The 18,540-nt window shown below is 40.1% G+C and overlaps 1 protein-coding gene across 3 annotated transcripts in view; it reads right to left on the bottom strand.

Moving 5' to 3' along the window:
* Positions 1-18,540, bottom strand: part of LOC145277493 (uncharacterized) — a 656,318-nt gene that overhangs the window by 356,524 nt on the left and 281,254 nt on the right. Inside the window, exon 3 of one of the 3 annotated variants that reach the window (XM_080128881.1) lies at positions 3,900-3,954. The exons of the other annotated variants lie outside the window; for them this stretch is intronic. The gene's annotated coding sequence lies outside the window, so the exon portion shown is untranslated. The remainder of the gene's footprint in view (positions 1-3,899; positions 3,955-18,540) is intronic. 3 annotated transcript variants of the gene reach the window in all.

Genomic DNA, 18,540 nt, shown 5'->3' with positions numbered 1-18,540 from the left:
ATTGTTGTATTGATGTTGTTGTTATTATTGTTGTATTGATGTTATTTTTATTATTATTGTTGTTGTTGTAGTATTGTTATTATTATTGTTGTATTGCTGTTATTATTGTTGCTGTTGTATTGATGTTGTTGTTATTGTTGTATTGATGTTATTATTATTATTATTATTATTATTGTTGTTGTTGTATTGATGTTATTTTTATTATTATTATTATTATTATTGTTGTTGTTGTATTGATGTTATTTTTATTATTATTATTATTATTGTTGTAGTATTGTTATTATTATTGTTGTATTGCTGTTATTATTGTTGCTGTTGTATTGATGTTGTTGTTATTGTTATTATTATTATTGTTGTTGTTGTATTGATGTTGTTGCCATTGTTATTATTACTATAGAAGAAGAAACAATATGTCAAATATGACAATCACGGTTTAACAACTCGAGCAGTTTCAACTCGAAAAAAAGAAAAAGATATAAAACGCGTCTCCTTGCATTTATCTAATGTCACTATTGAAGCGCGAATATTGTTATTAGTTACTTGTGTCAAAGAACAACAACTGAGAGTAAAAATCTTCAAGGAATTCTGCAAATCTTCTTGGTGCTGTCGATCTAAAAGGTAATGCCACCACCACCACCATCATCATCAGTTGTACTCTGCGTTAAACAATGAAAACCAGCTGTGGATTTAAGTGGCATTGTCTTTGATGCAAAACAAAGAGCAAATAGATTTTGTACAAAGATTTGTTTTCAAACTCTACTGCGCCTGTCGTTAACCTTTTGTGTGCACAGGAATGCAACGACCAAACAAGTAGGAAACGAAGGATGTTCCGCTACGAGCATTAATGGAAATCCACTGATATTTGAGGACCACTACAACATTATATATATATATATATATATATATATATATATATATATATAAAGCTGAATGTGTGTGTGTGTGTGTGTGTGTGTGTGGTTACGAATAGGCTCCTATATGGTGGACTATTTTAAAAAACTGATTACATATAATGATAGATGTATCGAGACACAGGAATGGGTCATTTTGATCTGGCAGAACGGTAGTTCATTAAAATTGTGGGGTCTGCATTCGCGCCTAGTCCACAAAGTATGGAAATAAAAAATTTAAAAATTAAAAAAAAAAACGTTTATAAGTGTTTTTGATATAGATCTACATAAGAATACTTTGAGAAATATATTTTAACTTAAATTGGGATGATATAATAAAATTGTGGGTTCTGCGTTCGCGCCTGGCCTCCATAGAATGGAAATAGGCACAAACTTTAATAAAGACTTTTCATATCTATCTGCGTAAGTATACTTTGATAATTATGCTTCAGTTTGAAGAAATATGGTATAATAAAATTATGGGGGGTTTGTTTGCGCCTCACCTCCAAAGAATGGAAATATGTCGCATAAGGTTTTTTAATATAGATCCACAAAATATTGTGATAAGTGTTTCAGGGTGAACCGGTATGGTATAATAAATTATGGGGCTTATCTATTTTATTTTTACTTTCATCATATTTTGCTTTGGTTTTGATACCCCGAATTCGAAGCTATCTCTTTACAACCCTTCCTTTTCATAACCTATCATACTTTCATAAATCAGAGTCCATTTTCTGTAGGCTGTTTTTGAACCTAGTCAACGACAAGTACTTTTGCTAGTATATATATATATATATATATATATATATATATATATAGAGAGAGAGAGAGAGAGAGAGATAGATTACAGTGGTCCTCAAATATCAGTGGATTTCCAGATGAGTTGTTGTAACTAGATGAGTGTTTGCTATAAATGTTCTATGGGGGAGGGGCCATATATATATATATATATATATAAAATAAGAATTACAGTTAAGTTTACAAAAATGATCAAAGATGGCAAAACTAAAGTATATTATAAATATTAAAGAATTAATATTTATAAAGTAATCTCAACCAGATGTAAAAGCTTGATAAAACCAAATAGGAGATAGAGCTTATAATAAAAACAAGTAGTTAATAAAACATGTTAAAAAACTTTTTGAAAAAGAGTTAAAAACATATTTAGTGTTTCCTTTTTAAAATTAAATATGTTTTTAACTCTTTTTCAAAGTGTTTTTTTAACATGCTTTATTAACTACTTGTTCTATATATATATATATATATATATATATATATATATGGTCCTCCCTCGCCCATAGAACATTCATAGCAAACACTCATCTAGCTACAACAACTTTTAACAATTCCCTTATCATATATCTGTGCCTAACAGTTAACAAATTCCAGGAGCAAAGGTTCCTTCTTAGAACTGTCAATCTGGGAACCCAATATTAGGGTTGCTTGCCAACTGACTATAACATGGCTGTTTTCAAGTTTAACATGAATGAATTCCTGTTGAGCCATTCTATTTAATAACCAGTCCCCCCCCCCTCCACAGGAGGACCTTTGTGGCCTTCGGGCCAAGATCAAATTGTAGTATCTGTTCCAGCAAATGCTGCAATCAAAGACCATTTTCTTTGTGACAATCATTTGGTCCATGTAAGGGCAACCTTATATACCAAATGGCCTTCACTATCCAGCCCCCATTTCCCACCTCTCAGGAGCTGATCCCCTTTTCCCTTCCCCCTCCCCCCTCATTAAAAAACGGTTTTGTGCCTAATTTGCTCAGTGGGGAAGCAAATAAATACAGTCCTATTTAATAACCAAACTATACCCAAGTTCCACCATTACTGATCATCACAGTGCTGTTTCACCGGCAACATGACACTTATCAACCCGTATCCTCGATTGGTCTTTGGGCCTTGATAAGCAGAGACCCTCAATCCCAAAATGGCCATCTAAAATATACACTATCAATATTGCAAAACATTTCTAATGACATAGACTCATTGTGAAGGAAAATAAAGTTATGAATAATTAAAAAAAATTAGAACTCCCCCCTCTTGCAACGCATGGAGAAATCAAAGTATTTCATCATTTTTTATCTGAACCCGATCCACAGCATCCATCTCGTTTCATCCGATTGCAATCAAATCTCTCTCGATTGTCTGTTTTCAGTTAATTTTTGGTTTTCCTCTTTCTTTTTCCATCAAGGGACTATTGAAGCAGCTTTGGAACCAATCTTAGCATATGTCCGAGCCAGTCTGAATGTTATTTCCAGATTACTGACGATACTACCTGCTGGTTAGTGCAATCTGACTTGCAACTTGTGTCTGTAAAAACTTGTGTTATGGAAACACTCCAAGTATGCCGAATTCAAGAACTTTTCTCAAGTTTGAGAAAATACAACTGAAGAAAGTCGGCGGTTCCATTGACCAAAACGTTGTGAAAATAACATTCAAGCTGAGAATGATAGTTTGAAGAATCCAAAGCTTACGAATAATCTATCCTCCATTTTATCTGCACGGAACTTCAAATGGAACCCTTAACATTCTCTCGTTCAATCAGTCGTGATTAAATAGACATACTAAGTAATTTGCACTTGTGTTTTTGGTCGCCTTCACTGAAGATTGAACCCTCAACCTCCAGATGAATGCTGCTTTTACAACTGAATTTTTTTCATCTAACTACTGTGTCATGAGTCCTTGTGGAGTTTGTAAAGAAGAATGAAGGTCGGAGATTACATCGACTGAAACGTTATGAAAATAACACTTAAGATGAGATCAGTCGTCCAAAGAATACAAATAATCAATGTTCGTTTCAAAAATTCAGAAATAATTTTTTTCTGTACATGTTCAAGCATCGTTTCAACTACAAAGCAAGAAAACGGTGTTGACTCCAGACCACAAGAGCAAGACAAGAGGAACTGCCTATAACCATGGCTACCCAATGAGGAGCCATGTAACATAATTATTTAAAGACCATTCTTTATGAAAGAAAATTAAAAAGACAAGAAAATGCATTTACCGTAACGAAGATGGGAAGTTGAATTCCAACAATAACAATTTCAGAGTGAACTTACCTAGAAAAAAAAGAAAGGAAAAAAGTGCAATTAATAGAAATCGTTGACGTCAACAAAACAGTAACTAAAAAATTACCTGAAGATATCAGCTTCCTCACCTAAAATGCATTGAACATCGTTTTTTCCTTTTCTTTGCAAACTCAATCATATTCTTTAAAGCCCCCACCCCCCAAAATGTCCTCAATATAACAATCAAACCAAAAACCATGAAGTAGTTGAATATATGTAGAACTTGACAAAAACTTTTACCAAAATAATTATTGAAAACTGCTGGGTCCTTCTGCCTCACACTCCGGAACTCTCTTTTGAAAGGAACTTTTCTATCACCGATTTTCTATTTGGAGCAAAAGCACGTTCCTCTATCCATCCGAGTTTGTTTTTGTTTTTTTTTTTGTTTATCTTTTTCAAGTCTTGGAAATTCTCGCGGTTAATTTCGCCTTTTTCTCAATAAAACCAACCACAGCTATTGACAGCAGACAGATCAGACCTTCTGTCTTTTAGAATTACTACTACAATTATATATGTACTAGCAGGACCCATGTACTGGCGTTGCCAGGTGGAGGATGCCCCCCCCCCAATCCACCTGTAAAAAAAAAAAATTAACTAGTTGTGTGATACATTTATTAAAATGTATAATTTATTATTTTATTGATTTTTTAGCCGAGAGGAGATATATTTTCAGTATATTTTATTCACTGTATCATTTTTTTGGCGCTAAAAAGACCCATTCTCGTCTGCTCGTTCACATTTTGTAAATAAAACAGAAAAAAAGGGGAGGAGGAGGAGGCCTGCAAGCAAAAGGAGAAGGAAGAGACAGAGATACTGTGAACGAAGAGTGGAAAAGGAAAGGGAAAAGAAAGCTCATAGACGAGAAAGAGAGGAGAGAGAAAAGATAGAGAGAACTAAACCGTATATAGAGAGAGATAAACGGTATAGAGAAAGAGAGAGATAAACCGTATAGAGAGAGAGGGGACTGAAAAAAGTTGTCAACAGTCAGTGGAGCTTCGCGCTTCAAAGTGACAAGACGTAAGTCAGCGAAAGTCGGGGTGGCGAAGCCGGCGGCGGCGTGGTAGCAGCGTCGCAGAGGTAAATATCAACGACACCAGCCGATGTTGGCGGCGACGATAAAGATCTGTTTTGATCAGCGGTCAAAGTTAGAATATTGACTGAATAAAAGAATGAACCCAGCGAAGGAAGGATCAATGGAGCAGTGAAATTTTTACTATAAATCAAGGGCTTTGATGAGCTTCGGAAACAATAATTGGAGCAATTAACACGCTCGCGCGTAATGAAACATAAATAATCCGAAGGACAAAAATATGAAAATTAACCTGCGCGTGTAATCAAATATAAACAATTTGCAGGAAAGAAATATATATAAAAAAAGAGACAAAAGAAAGGTCGCATTTCAAAGGACATTAAGTGAGTTTTTCAATCAAAACTTTCATTTCTCCAATATCTCTTTCTTACCCTAGAACCTGTATCTAATTGAGCAGACGATTTCTTGTTTTATGTGAACATTGACTGTTAATATATTTTTCTCTCGGTAGAATTTGAATCCTTAAATCATTTGATTTAGTTAGACATATTTACTTTTCTTTTCTTTTCTTGAATTTTATTTATTTTTTTATATAAATAAAAATTTGTTAATTTTTCGACGATACTTGTCCTCGTTATTTCTTATGTGATTTCGTTGTCCAATACATTTCATTTTATTGTTGTCTTCGAGATGGTTGTCCCATTCCCATAACAACACATTATCAAGGAACCTGGGAAACTTTATTTTTTTTTATATATATATTTCGTTACGTCACCCATCTCTACCGTCCCCAGTAGGACTGGGATACGTCGTAACAGTTGTTAGTGGGAGCCACTGCCTGCCCAGTAAAATAGCGGGTACCGGCACTCGTGGCTTAAATGAATGTACCGTGGCGAAGTACCGACGCATTCCATATATATTTATATACTGAAGTGTATAACTTCCAAATAATAGCATCTTTTCTAATATGATTTGGTAAAAAAAAAAAAAAAAATACAGAATTTTATAAAAAGAAATATGTTGCAGAAATAAGATTGTTAGGAAAAAAGTCCGTTTTATTTCGGTCAATAAACTTTCATATTTGTTTCTTTTTCGTCATAATAATTGAAACAAAAAAAACACTATTTGGGAGTTAACCTTTTCAAATTAGTCACGAGTTTACATCTTCAATATAGTCATATTAAACTTCCGTATTTTTTTTATTTGTCCACAATTGTGTTTTGTATTTTGTAGGAAAAATTTTAATGTAAAAGATGCAAATGTTTTGGAGCTAAACTCTTCAATATATAAATATATATATGGAATGCGACAGTTTAAACAATCACGAATTTACACGTAGTGTGTTTAATGTTAAACAACTCAAGAAACTAATTTTGTTTGTTTTGCCGTTGTCGTCTTGATAAAACAATAAATGCACCTTTTCATTTTTTTTAATTTATTTTGGATTTGTTTTTGTTTGTATTTTGTTAGGAGAAATCTTAATATGAAAGACGCAAATATTTGGGAGCTAAACTCTTCAATATATGCGATGCGACTGTTTGAAAAATCACCAATGTACATGTAATGTGTTTAATTTGATTTTGTTTGTTTTATTTTATGACAAATCTTAATACAAAAGATGCAAATATTAGGAAGACGGTTCGAAACATCACCAATGTACACGTAGTTTGTTTAATGGTAGAAAAACTTGAAAAGTTTGTTTGTTTTGACGAAGTCGTCATCATCGTGACAAAACAATAAATATACTTATGTATTTTGTTAATTGTTTTTTGTTCGTCTTTTAAATTTGTCTTAAGAGAAATCTTAATATAAATGACGCAAATATTTGGGAGTTCTGTAACGATCTATGCATAAAATTAACTTGATGGGGGGGGGGGAATAATATGTCTCTTACCGACGTCATATCTTAATGCATGGAAGCGTTCACTTTCACAGATCTCAGCCAATCAGAATCGGCGGATTTTGGGAAGGGAGCCTTTATTATTTCTGAATCAAAAATTGGGACGAATATGATAAGTCTATGTATCTATGGGCTAGTTGCGATTGGTGTAATCACAGATTCCATGGAAAATGTAGAATTAGGTCCGGTGACAACTGGTAGAAGTAGGAGGACTAAATACTTAGAGAGAAAAATAGGGCCTCTCTCCTCTAAAGATTTTGTGATTGTGATGGTATTGCTTGTAGGATGTAATGTGTCTAAAATGGTGTTCGAAAGCTACATAAGATAGTGGCTATTAGCCTAGATGTATTGCATTTGTATGTGGCATCTGATGTTGCAAACCTATGATACTTTGGTCCAGAGGAGAATTTCTACAGTTATTTTATATATATATATATATATATATATATATATATATATATATATATATATATATATATATATAAAGGTAAGGCTTGGTTTCGAACACATGACAACTATAATAGGTAATTTTTTACTGGAAACATTACAAGTTAAGAATAACTAAAAAAAAGTTATTGAATTTCATATAACATTAAAATGCGATGAAGTTATTCCAAAAATAAACAAGATGACCGCCCAACAAAGGAAATATATTTAGTATAGAATAAAATTTTAGTTTTGTATTTACAAATTAAATATACATCTTGCAGGTTTTTAACGCTAGTTGACATACAATATATAAGTATTAGTTTAAAAGAGAAACATTCTTTATATAGTTTTTTTGTTGTTGTTATTAAGTATGAAATAGAAATAACAGATAATTTAAATCTATACTAAAACTAGCAGAACGCCCGGCATTACCCGGTCATAAAATATGCATAAATATGACATTTTGATTAATGCAAATGTCGTATTTATTATTATATTATATTGGACCCAATATATAGTAATGATTTAAAAAGTTTAAAAAAAAATGACTTGTGCGCCACTGCTGAGAATCGAAACCAAAACGTTTAGCTTATGATTTATTTTTGCCTCTGCTGTTAATGACTGAGCTATTAAAACAGGTTTGCTGCAAGACTAAAAATTAAAACATGAACCAACAGCTATATTCATAATGCCAGCGTTCGATCTTCACCTGGCAATTTCTTTTTAATTTTCACACTTTTGCATAGATTTTCCCAGGCTAAAACTCAAATATAAAATTTCACATGGGTTCAAATACCTTATATATGACATTCCATGTCTGTAGACCAAAAACTCTAGGAGGAGTTTGGTAGGCAATAAAAATATATACGTATACATAAACATATACAAAAAGAGTTTTGTGTTTATTATAACGTTTTTACAAAAATATTACGCAAGTATAAATCATGTAGAATGCCTGCATGAATATAATTACACGTAATAGTTAACTAATGATGATTATCCCATGAGAAAACCGAAAAACTAATAGGGAATTAATTAAAATGAATGTTTAAAAGGATATGCAAATTAGCTAGATCTTTTGCAGATAAATAATTCAATGATCCATCTAGAACAAAGATTTTCTTTATAAATGAATAGAAAAAAGGTTTTTTACTATGAATATCAATACACAAAAAAAAAACAAATTTATAGGAGTATAGATAAAATTAGGAGTAGTTTTACTTATAAATTCAAATTGATTACCTATAAAAAAATGAAATAGTGTAGGTCTTCCTTTTTTTTTTTTGCTATTCTTTTATCAATATAACATGATCATGATACACTTTTTCTATGAAAATTTCTGGTTTTCTGATGAGTACATGTTGGAAAGATTTGATATTGACATAAATATATCCTATTGTTCCATGTAAACGAAACAGGTCTGTAAAATGTAGCTAAATTCTATTAAATGAAAGTTGGTTAAAGATTAATAAAATCATGGAACTTTGAGTATAACGAATTCGTCATTCATTTTTATGTGTTTTATTATATTAAACAAACATGGAGCTTCTAAACAGAAAAGGATTGGTGTACACAATCAGTGAACTATAATCACTATAACGATTTCCCAAAAGCATATATAAGGTAGATGCATAAAGAAGGTAAAATGTTTTGTGATAATAGCATTGATCACACACCCATACACACATCCACATTATTGACACATCGATAAAAAAAAAAAAAAACTTTCCCAAGAATATTAGATTTTAACATGAAATGGTGTGAAAGAATCAATCAATTTCTTTTTATTTCTATTTCTCTTCTTTTTTTTCTGGTTGTCAATAATTAGCTTTTTTTTCATCTTTAACGTTGTATGCAATAGGGGTTTATTTTTCTTTTAATACCTGGAGAAAATATAAATTCTACCAAAATGTCAGATGAAAATAAATCCTATTTTATATAAGACTTTATAGTCATCGATTATTTAATATATACAACACTGCTATGACATGTAGCACGTCTATCTTGCTGCAAACAGCAGCAACCACTATTATGATTTTGCATCTGTGTTCAATTTCTAAGCTCGGCGCTGATTGGTGCAAGCATCTAACTTCATTTTGGCTTGTTCAATCAGAGGCCGTCTCTCATGCGAACTGAGTACACAACAAAAGATGATAAAATGGATCACACAAGGTTGACTTCTTTTTACCTTTGACACCGGAGTAACGATTACATCATCCATCTTCTTCATACCAACTCTAAATTTTTATCTTGGGACGCAACCAAAATACTCCCGATCCTCTGACCCTGGGTTCGATTTTGGCAAGAAAGCCCAAGAATTCGATAAGGTGACCACCACATACACATGGATTTAATATATCACACAAAAACACACACATACACACATCTAACTACATAACTGCTTACACTTCCGGCCTGACGTACATTACAAACATTTTCATACATGAACCTTTCTCTCTTCTCTACTAATGTGACATTTATTTAACAACGCGTGGAATTTCTAATCTTTTTTTCTCCATTCATACGAATGGACGAATTTCTTTACATGCAACATTCTCGTTTTGATTTTCCTTTAGTTTACACTTTAATGAAGACAACTCGAGAAAGTTGTTTTAAATGTTAGAATGAGACTTTGCCGACTCATTATATATATATATATATATATATATATATATATATATATATATACTAGCCTGGGTGCCTGGTGTTGCCTGGGTGTTTGGAGGTGTGTGTTGAGCAAAAAAAAAAAAAAAAAAGTAGTAGTAGTAGGCAGGCTCGAATCCGTACCGCAAAGGACGAAGAGAAAGTGAAAAAAAAAAAAAAAAAAAAAAAAAAAAAACGTGATGCGTTAGCCGTTGCACCCATCGCCAACTGAAAGTGACTTAGGTTTAAATTAAAGCTAGACAATCGAAAATCTCGGTGAAAAAGCGACCCCTCTATGTAGAAAGTGCCCAGTTGAGGGTGAAAGAATTAATGTTTTAAGCCAATATTTTTATATTTGTCGTCTGAAGCTTCAAAACGATAGGATCTCGTGATAATTTGTCGTCTTTGTCGAAAGTTTTTGCGAGACATACAAACATTCATACATACTTTTAAACAGACAGGTGAGATTTATATTATAGATGAGATATATATATATATATATAGAGAGAGAGAGAGAGACAGAGAGAGACAGAGAGAGACAAGGGTTGTTCCAAAAGTAAAACCTCCTGCTCTTTAACTTTAAAAAAGTTAAAGAACTACAAAAACTGGAGAAATACCATTAAAACAAGTGACCTTTCATGCTCCAGAATTTTTTTTTCTACATAGTCACCAGCATTATCGATGTACTTTTGCCACTGATGAATCATAATTGTGCATGGACGTTTGAAGCAGGCTTTGTCACATGAAGGTCGATCCAAAAGGAAAGCATCCTATATTTTTATCTAAAAAATTGAAGAACTACAGAGAGGAGAGCGGCACCATTAAAACAAGCGACTTTTTGTGCTCCAAAATTTATTTTCTACATAGTCACCACATTCAACTTTTGCCAGGAATTCAATGACGCATCTGTTTCTGATGCACTTCCATGACAGGGGTTGCTTTCTTAGAGTCTCACACCGTCAACATCTACAACAGAGAGATTAGGTCGTGAATGCATAAGTTCAGTCATCGTAACAATGCGATTTTCAATCCCCTCTGATCCATTCTGGCGGAATAAAAAATAGGAGGCATTATTTTTGGAATGCCCCTCGTTGGTGTAAGTGTGTATATATATATATATATATATATATATATATATATATATATATATATATATATATCTTTTCTCAAAGTGATAATTCTAAACATCAATTTTATGTTTTCATGAATATTTTTGGGGGGGATTAGTTTTATTTTTTTGTTTGATAACCATGGCAACATCCACACCTCAGAGTTTTACATAGTGTTGTCCAAACCATAAAGCAAGACGTCAACATTGCTTAAAAAAAAAAAAAAAAAAAAACAACTACAAAGAACAACAAAAAACAAAAAACAATAAAAATAGAAGAAAAAAATTGGATCTGGCTTGATCGATTTGGGGAATAATGTCAAACGAAATGTCCCCCCCCCTTCTGCTTTCCATTTTGTTTTCATACAAGAGCATAAACAATGCGCTTTTTTTTGTTTTGTTTTTTTGTTTAAATCTTTAAAAGAAAGAGAGAAACAATTAAGCATGCTGGCATCGACTAAATTTTACATGATTCCTAATCAGTCGAGATTATTTGCGTGAATATCCAGTTTTTAGACATTTTCCAAGAAAAAGCAATCATAAAGCATGAATGGTCTAGCAATAGAAATCTCATGTAACCTTGTTTTTGTCTTCATATATAGCTTTTTCTTATCGATACTTTGGCTAAGATCAAAGTGTAGCATCTGTTCTCCCAGTTACTCATTTTTTTTTTTTTTTCAAGAGGTTCACCAAGTTTAAGACTTTTACTTTGGTCACTTTTGTGACTTTACTAACCTTGATTAGTGGGACCGACCCCCTCTTTGGGGAGTCTGGACCCTTTTCGCTCCCCCAGGACCGACGCCATTTTGTGGTAGTCTGGACCCGAAAGCCGATCCCTTCTTTGGGAGTTTGCTGTTCTCGGGACCGACAGCACTTTCTTTGGTAGACACAACCTGGTCGGGTTAGCTTAGCATTTTTTCTTTTGGGTACTTCGTTTCCTCCTCCCCTCTGAGGTTGAAATGGTCTACTTTCTCCCCTCTTAATTGCCTGTGCAGCACTCTGACCTGCCAGGCCCACTCTTTGTCTTCCTTCGCTGCCCTCCCAGTGGATTGAGCAGACCGGGCTCTCTTTCTCGATTCCTTGGGGTTGTTTGCAGGCAGGGTGACATGGGCAGGGCGGGTGTTTCGTTTCTGCTCCCCTCTCTGGGCAGAGATGTCTATCCCCTCTCTGGGCAGAGATGTCTATCCCCTCTCTCTCTTAATTGCGACGCGGCACTCTGACCCGCTAGCACCCACTGCATCTTCCTTCGCTGCTCTCCCCCTTGCGGGAGATCTGAGCTGACTAATCCGACATCCCCGTGAGGGGAGGTCAATCCACTTTCTCTCTTCTGACCTCACCCACTCCCCTCCACCCCCCCATATCCCTGCATTTTCTTTTCTCCCCTACTACACTTTGGTCCGCGGCAGCGGCCAGTGCAGTTTTTCCACACGATGCCGGGGAAAAGGCGCATACCATTACAGATGCGCCACATCGCCCCACTCAAGTACTCCCCATCGGAGAGAGCACCTCCCACGAAGGATGAAGAGAAGGAGAAGGCCAGGGTAGGGCTGCGGCCCGCGGCGACCCAGGCAGCACCAACACCAGAAGGGCAACCAAACCAGCCCCCTGCTCCCCATGAGGGCCACTCCCCAGACCGGGGAGTCAAAGTAGCGGCTGACGAGGGAACGAGGTGCGATCAGAGTGGTACACATCCTGCGACACCCCTTCCACCTCAATCCTCGTTGGTCGGAGAAGACCCCACCACTCCTGCTCTCCACGAGGACAGCCTCCCAGCAGATGAACAGAGAGAAGTTGGAGGCGAGGAGGCTGAAGGCAACAATGGTGGCTCACAGCCCGTGACACCCAGTCTCCCAGCCCCCCTCCGGTCACCAAGCACCTACTCCCCATGAGGGCAGCTCCCCAACGCCCGAAGGGAAAGATGATGAAGATGGAGTTGCCCGTAGAACACAAGCGCTTTTCAGGGACACTTTGGAATCGCTAAAGGCTCTCGAGGGGGAATATAAGGCACCATCGCCCAAAGCTCCCCAAAACACTCCGACACCACCGAAAGCTCCGAAAACCAACCTACCGACAATAAAGCCCGATGGGAGAAATCCCATGACTCAATCTCCGGGCAAAAGGAAGGAAACGGACCAGAAGGCAGGCCAAAACCAGTCTACGACACCACAGGAAGACTGGCCAGAGTTAGCCCCAAACAAAAGGGCCAAGCAGCAGCAACAGCAGCAGCAGCAACAACAGAGCGAGCAGCAGAAAGAAAAAGCAGTGGAGCCGATCCCCTCCCCGGTCCGTCCAAAACCCACCAGGACGAGAATACAGCATGGGGCCCTCCGGAGCTGGAGCAGATGACACCCGATGATTATAGGGAACTCTTCAACTCCACTTACAAGGATGTCACGAAGGGAACAACCATCATACCCCTTCCGGGACAGATTGAAAAATTGGAGAAGAGAGTTCTCTCCCTGATCACCTCTGACCTCAAGACCAGGAGTTTAACGGGTGTCAACAAAGACACCATGGTGGAAATCCTCATTCACTTGAACATTCCGGCAAGTTATATATGCAGGAGGAGTTTCGCCATGTGGGACATTCTGCTCCCCAGAGAGGAGGATGCAAAAAGACTGGCCAGGACTGAACACAGAAGCAGGAACATTCGGCTCCAGCCAGTATACCTCAGCGGGAGGAACACCACTGTCTCAGTACTGAATGTCCCGTGCTACATGACCGGAAAGCAAGTCGGGGCCATACTGAGTCAGTACGGTGAGGTGGTGGCAGTCGCCCCACCCCACGGTCGACGCAACGTTTTGACTGGGGACTACAAAGTTTGGATGGTCCTGGCCAAGGACAGTTTTGACAACGTTCCAGCCATGCTCAAGTTTGGAGAGCAGACCATGACACTGATCGTGGAGGGGAGAAAACCTCACTGCTGGCACTGCCAGTTGAGGGGACACATGGCCAAGGACTGTCCTAAAAGGCAACCAGCCAACCCCCAGGGAAAAGTCCCCACCAAAACACCCGCCAAAACCCCAGCAGAGGTACAAGCCACAGCCCCAGCCACAGCACCAGTGGCAGCAGTCAGCAAGAGAACGACGAAGACACCCTCACCCCCAAAGACAATATCCAACCAGCCGAGGCTGAACCCCCCCCAAATCCCCCCCAAACAGCCAGAGCAATGTCCCCCCTCCCTCCCCGAACCACCAAGAACACTACCTCGCAATCCATCCTCAGAAAGTTCGAGTAACGACCCCAAAAAACAACCTCCCCCGCCACCATACGCCCCAACACCCGATATCCCCTCCCCTACTCCCCATGCACCCACTCCCTCTCCAATCAAGGAAAAACCCACGCCACCAATCCACATGGAGCGGACAAAGAGACTCCCCTTCCTTCCAGGAGGAAGGATATGTGAGACGGGCCCTCTGCAGCCAACAACAGAACTGAAAGGCCAGCAGAAGGTCCGTTATACGCAGCTAAAGAACTTTCTGTACGTCGGTGGCGATAATGTCACCGACCTAACCAAGTTCAAGGACGCTCCCTTGTTGACCACATTTACTAGGGTCAACAAGGATTCCAGGACTGAGGCCCTCTGGGCGTGGATAGATGCCGCGAAGGATGCAATCCCAGGCCAGCAGCTGGTGGACATGGAGCATCCTTCGTTAAACAATTTAGTTTTTAAATGTGAGTCCCTGTGTATATTCACCCCTCCTTCTAAATTAATTTTCCCCCTGGACGTGGGAGGCATGGCCAAGAATGGAGTACCCTCTGCAGACTTACTGACCAGAAGCCTTGGACAGGCCTGCCACGTCCTCACCCACGAGGACTTCAGGCCCGTGTGTGACACTGAATAAGGTAGGTGACTATGGCTTTAAACTTGACTACTTATAATGTGAGGGGCCTCAGATGTCGAAGCAAGGCCGCATGCGTGCTGAGAGATCTGGTGTCCCTCATGGTAGATATTGCCGCTATACAGGAGACCCACTTTATTTGTGACGGGGATTGTCAGGTGCTGGTGAACGATTACGATGTTTACTCAGCATATGGCAATACCTACACGGACGAGGACGGGCGGGCGATTGTCGTCGATGTTGCCGTTAATAGCAGTGTGTTCCGGATAGTCGCAGTTTATGCACCTAATTCCGCTGTGGAGAGGGCTTCCTTCTTTCGACGGGTGAAGGGTTTTATAGATGATCCGGAGAGGGTAGTCTTAATGGGTGATTGGAATGCCATCCTTGATCCCAAGATAGATAACGTCGGGGAGACTAGCGGGTCAGTGTGGTGTGACAGCAGTCTGTCTGTCCTGATGGCCTCATGCGACCTGGTCGACAGATTTCGCCTGGATCACCCGGGGCGGGAGATGTGGACGTGGCATCCTAATGCGCCTTCCTATCCAAGTACTTACTTGGATCGGATGGTAGTTAGAAGAGGTGATGTAGATTTTCTAGTTTGCCCCATGTTCCACTTTTAAGGACACTCGGACCATAAACTAGTTATGGCCCGCCTGAACTTGAGCTCTAGGCCTAAACTGGCCGGGTACTTGAAGTTCAACACCTTGTTGGAGCTGGAGGACTACCGGTTGAAGGTTATAGAGATAATCCAACGGGCATTAGTAGAGGCGGTTACCGGGAGTAAGTGGTGGGTTAGTCTCAAGGCTAAGATTAGACGCTTCTCGGTCCAGTACAGCCAACGCCTCGCGCTAGATAAGGCTAAGGCCAAGAAGCATATAGAAAATAGGCTGACCCGGGCGGTGGAAAGGGGGGACCCCCTAGAGATAGCACTAGCTAAACAAGACCTCAACCGCTTGGCTAGCGAGCAGTACGAGGGCCAGATAGTTAGAGATAGGCTAATGAAAGTCTCGAATGAGGCTGTTAATGTAGACGCTGTTGAGCATAAGGCTGCTCTAAGGCACGGATCGGACAGGTACATTCGAAAGGTAAATGACCTGGAAGGGCACGCCCTCGTGTCGACGCGGGAGATTTGCGAGGGGTTTCGAAAGCATCTATTGGAGCGCTTCACCCAACTACCCAGACTCAGGGTCGAAGAGTTTGGCAGCTATTTAGCCGACTCGCCTGGCCTCATGGCGGCTCAGTGGCTAGCTGTGATGGTCTTGTCACGGAACATGAGATCATTACTGCGTTGAAGCAGGTCGGCTGCAACAAGTCCCCAGGGCTTGATGGTCTACCCTACGAATTCTACTTGAGGCTGTCGCCCATGTTGGTCCCTATTCTGAAGGATATGTTCAACCAATGGTTTGTTCAGGGCTCCATCCCTGGGCAGGTGACCAAGGGAGTGATCACATTGCTGAGGAAAGGTTAATGGCATGGTCGGGAGGAAGATTTAGACGATTTCAGGCCCTTACTCTGCTAAACACAGAGTTAAAGATTTTGGCCAAGGTTCTTGCGAATCGGTTGCAGGTTGTCATCACTGACTTGATCGAACCAGACCAGAGCTATGCTGTGAAGGGCAGATCGATTCAGGACAATCTTCATCTGATACGCACGATCATAGAGGGGACAGAAGACAATGCCGAGGCCGCGCTGATCAGTTTGGATCAGTCCAAGGCTTTCGATAGGGTGGACCATAGGTTCCTGAGATCTGTGTTGGACGCCGCCGGATTTAATCCTGACTTCTGCAAGTTGATCTCTGTACTGTATGACAGGCTGACGGTAGCGGTGCAGATCAATGGTAAGCTGTTGGAGTCTTTCGCTGTCTCCCAGTCGGTGCGACAGGGTTGTCCTCTGTCGCCTCTCTTGTACGTCCTGGCGTTGGAACACCTCCTTCGCAAGTTAAGGGAGGAGGCGACTACACCAGTCCTGCGTGGGATAGCTCTCCCTGGAGGCACACGAGCCAGGGTTTCCGCCTTCGCTGATGACGTCACCGTGTTCGTGTCTTGCCCCACGGACATTCAAGTGGTCACAGAGGCGCTCGCTCGATACGAAGAAGTTACGGGGGCCGTCTTCAATCGCAGTAAGTCAGTGGGTCTGCGGTTGGGTACCTGGACCGGAGTAAATTCGCTTCCAGGCATCTTTAGTTAAACCGACGGCCCGGTCCGGATCCTCGGTGTGTGGTTCGGACCGGGTCTCCAGCTGAAGAAAAACTGGTCGGAAGTAGAGGCCAAGGTCGAATCCTCTGGGTTTGAAGAAAATTGTCCTTGAAGGGTCGGGTGGAGGCGTGTGCTACATACGTCTTTCTGCTCATCCTTTACCGTCTGTCTGTACTTCCCCTCCCATCAAAACACCGAATCAGCTTACAGGAGCACCTTGACACACTCTTGTGGAACGAGGGTAGGCATTATGTTTGCAGAGAGGTCTGTGTTCGAAATCAGAGCGAGCGAGGCTTAGGACTGCCCGATCTCCGATGTCACAAGCACGCAGAGAGGTTGGCCTTCCTGAACCGTTCGTTGTACATAGACGTTCCATGGGTCGCTGCGGTTGGAAGCTCGTTTTCCAATCTCACACCTGACCCCTCGGTCTCCGCCGAGCTTCGACCGAGGGGGAAACAAACATTCTACACCGGATGCCAGTCCACACTTAGAGCGTTGCCGGGGACCAGTGTCCTCGAACAGTCTAGGAACAGGCTTTATCGGGAGCTAGTGGGGCGCAGCACAAAGGAGCCGCTAGTGAAATGGACGGGGATGCCGTTAGAGGAGGTCCACTCCCAGTGGAGTTGGGCGCCGGGACGGGACTTTCTTACAAATTCGGAATTTTCCCTTACCTGGCGACTTGTCCAGAACGCACTGCCCCTTCTTGAAGAACTCAACCTTTACAATGAAGAAACCCGGGTCTACTGCCTGCGCTGCGACGAAGACATGAGAGAAACGGCCGGTCATGCCTTTTTCTGCTGCAGCAGGCTCAAGACCCTTCTAGGGTACGTCAACGAGGTAACAGCTTGCATCGATGCCAAGCGCTGGCTTGAACTCGCCGAATCATATTTTGTGGAAAACATTGATCCGCCGCTGCCTAGGGAGAAAAGAATGGTTCTACTAGCGATACTAGCAGTAGCGAGAATGGTCATATGGATCACACACCTCAAGCAAGTCCGCAAAGGGATATCTGTTCCGGATCGGGATCTGATCGTCTACTTTAAACATCTGCTTAAAGTAAAGATCAGATGCGATTGGAAGAGGTTGCCTCGAGTGGCCTTTGAAAAGAGGTGGGTGCATGACTCTAGCTTGTGCATTCGACGAGGCGCCAAGTTTGGATTCGTGTTACCACCATAAGCATGGCACATGCGGTACTGGGTCCTACGGAGCCCATCCCGCTAGGTTAGACAAATAAAAAGTAAAGAGACTCTTGACTGGTGGTACAAATGAGATCCTGTCCCCTGATTGTTTGTTTTTTGGTACTAGAGAACCTTCCGAGGCTACCCTACCACTACCCCGCCCCTATCTTTTTGTTTTTATCACCCTCTGGTCAACCCCTACTCGAAGGTCGCCACCTAATATATTCCCCTTTTTTGTTTTTAACAATCTAT

This window comes from Euprymna scolopes, chromosome 6, assembly GCF_053919585.1.
Source record: "Euprymna scolopes isolate OS-2025 chromosome 6, ASM5391958v1, whole genome shotgun sequence".
Lineage (NCBI taxonomy): Eukaryota > Metazoa > Mollusca > Cephalopoda > Sepiida > Sepiolidae > Euprymna > Euprymna scolopes.
This window is presented reverse-complemented; position numbering and strand designations above follow the sequence as displayed.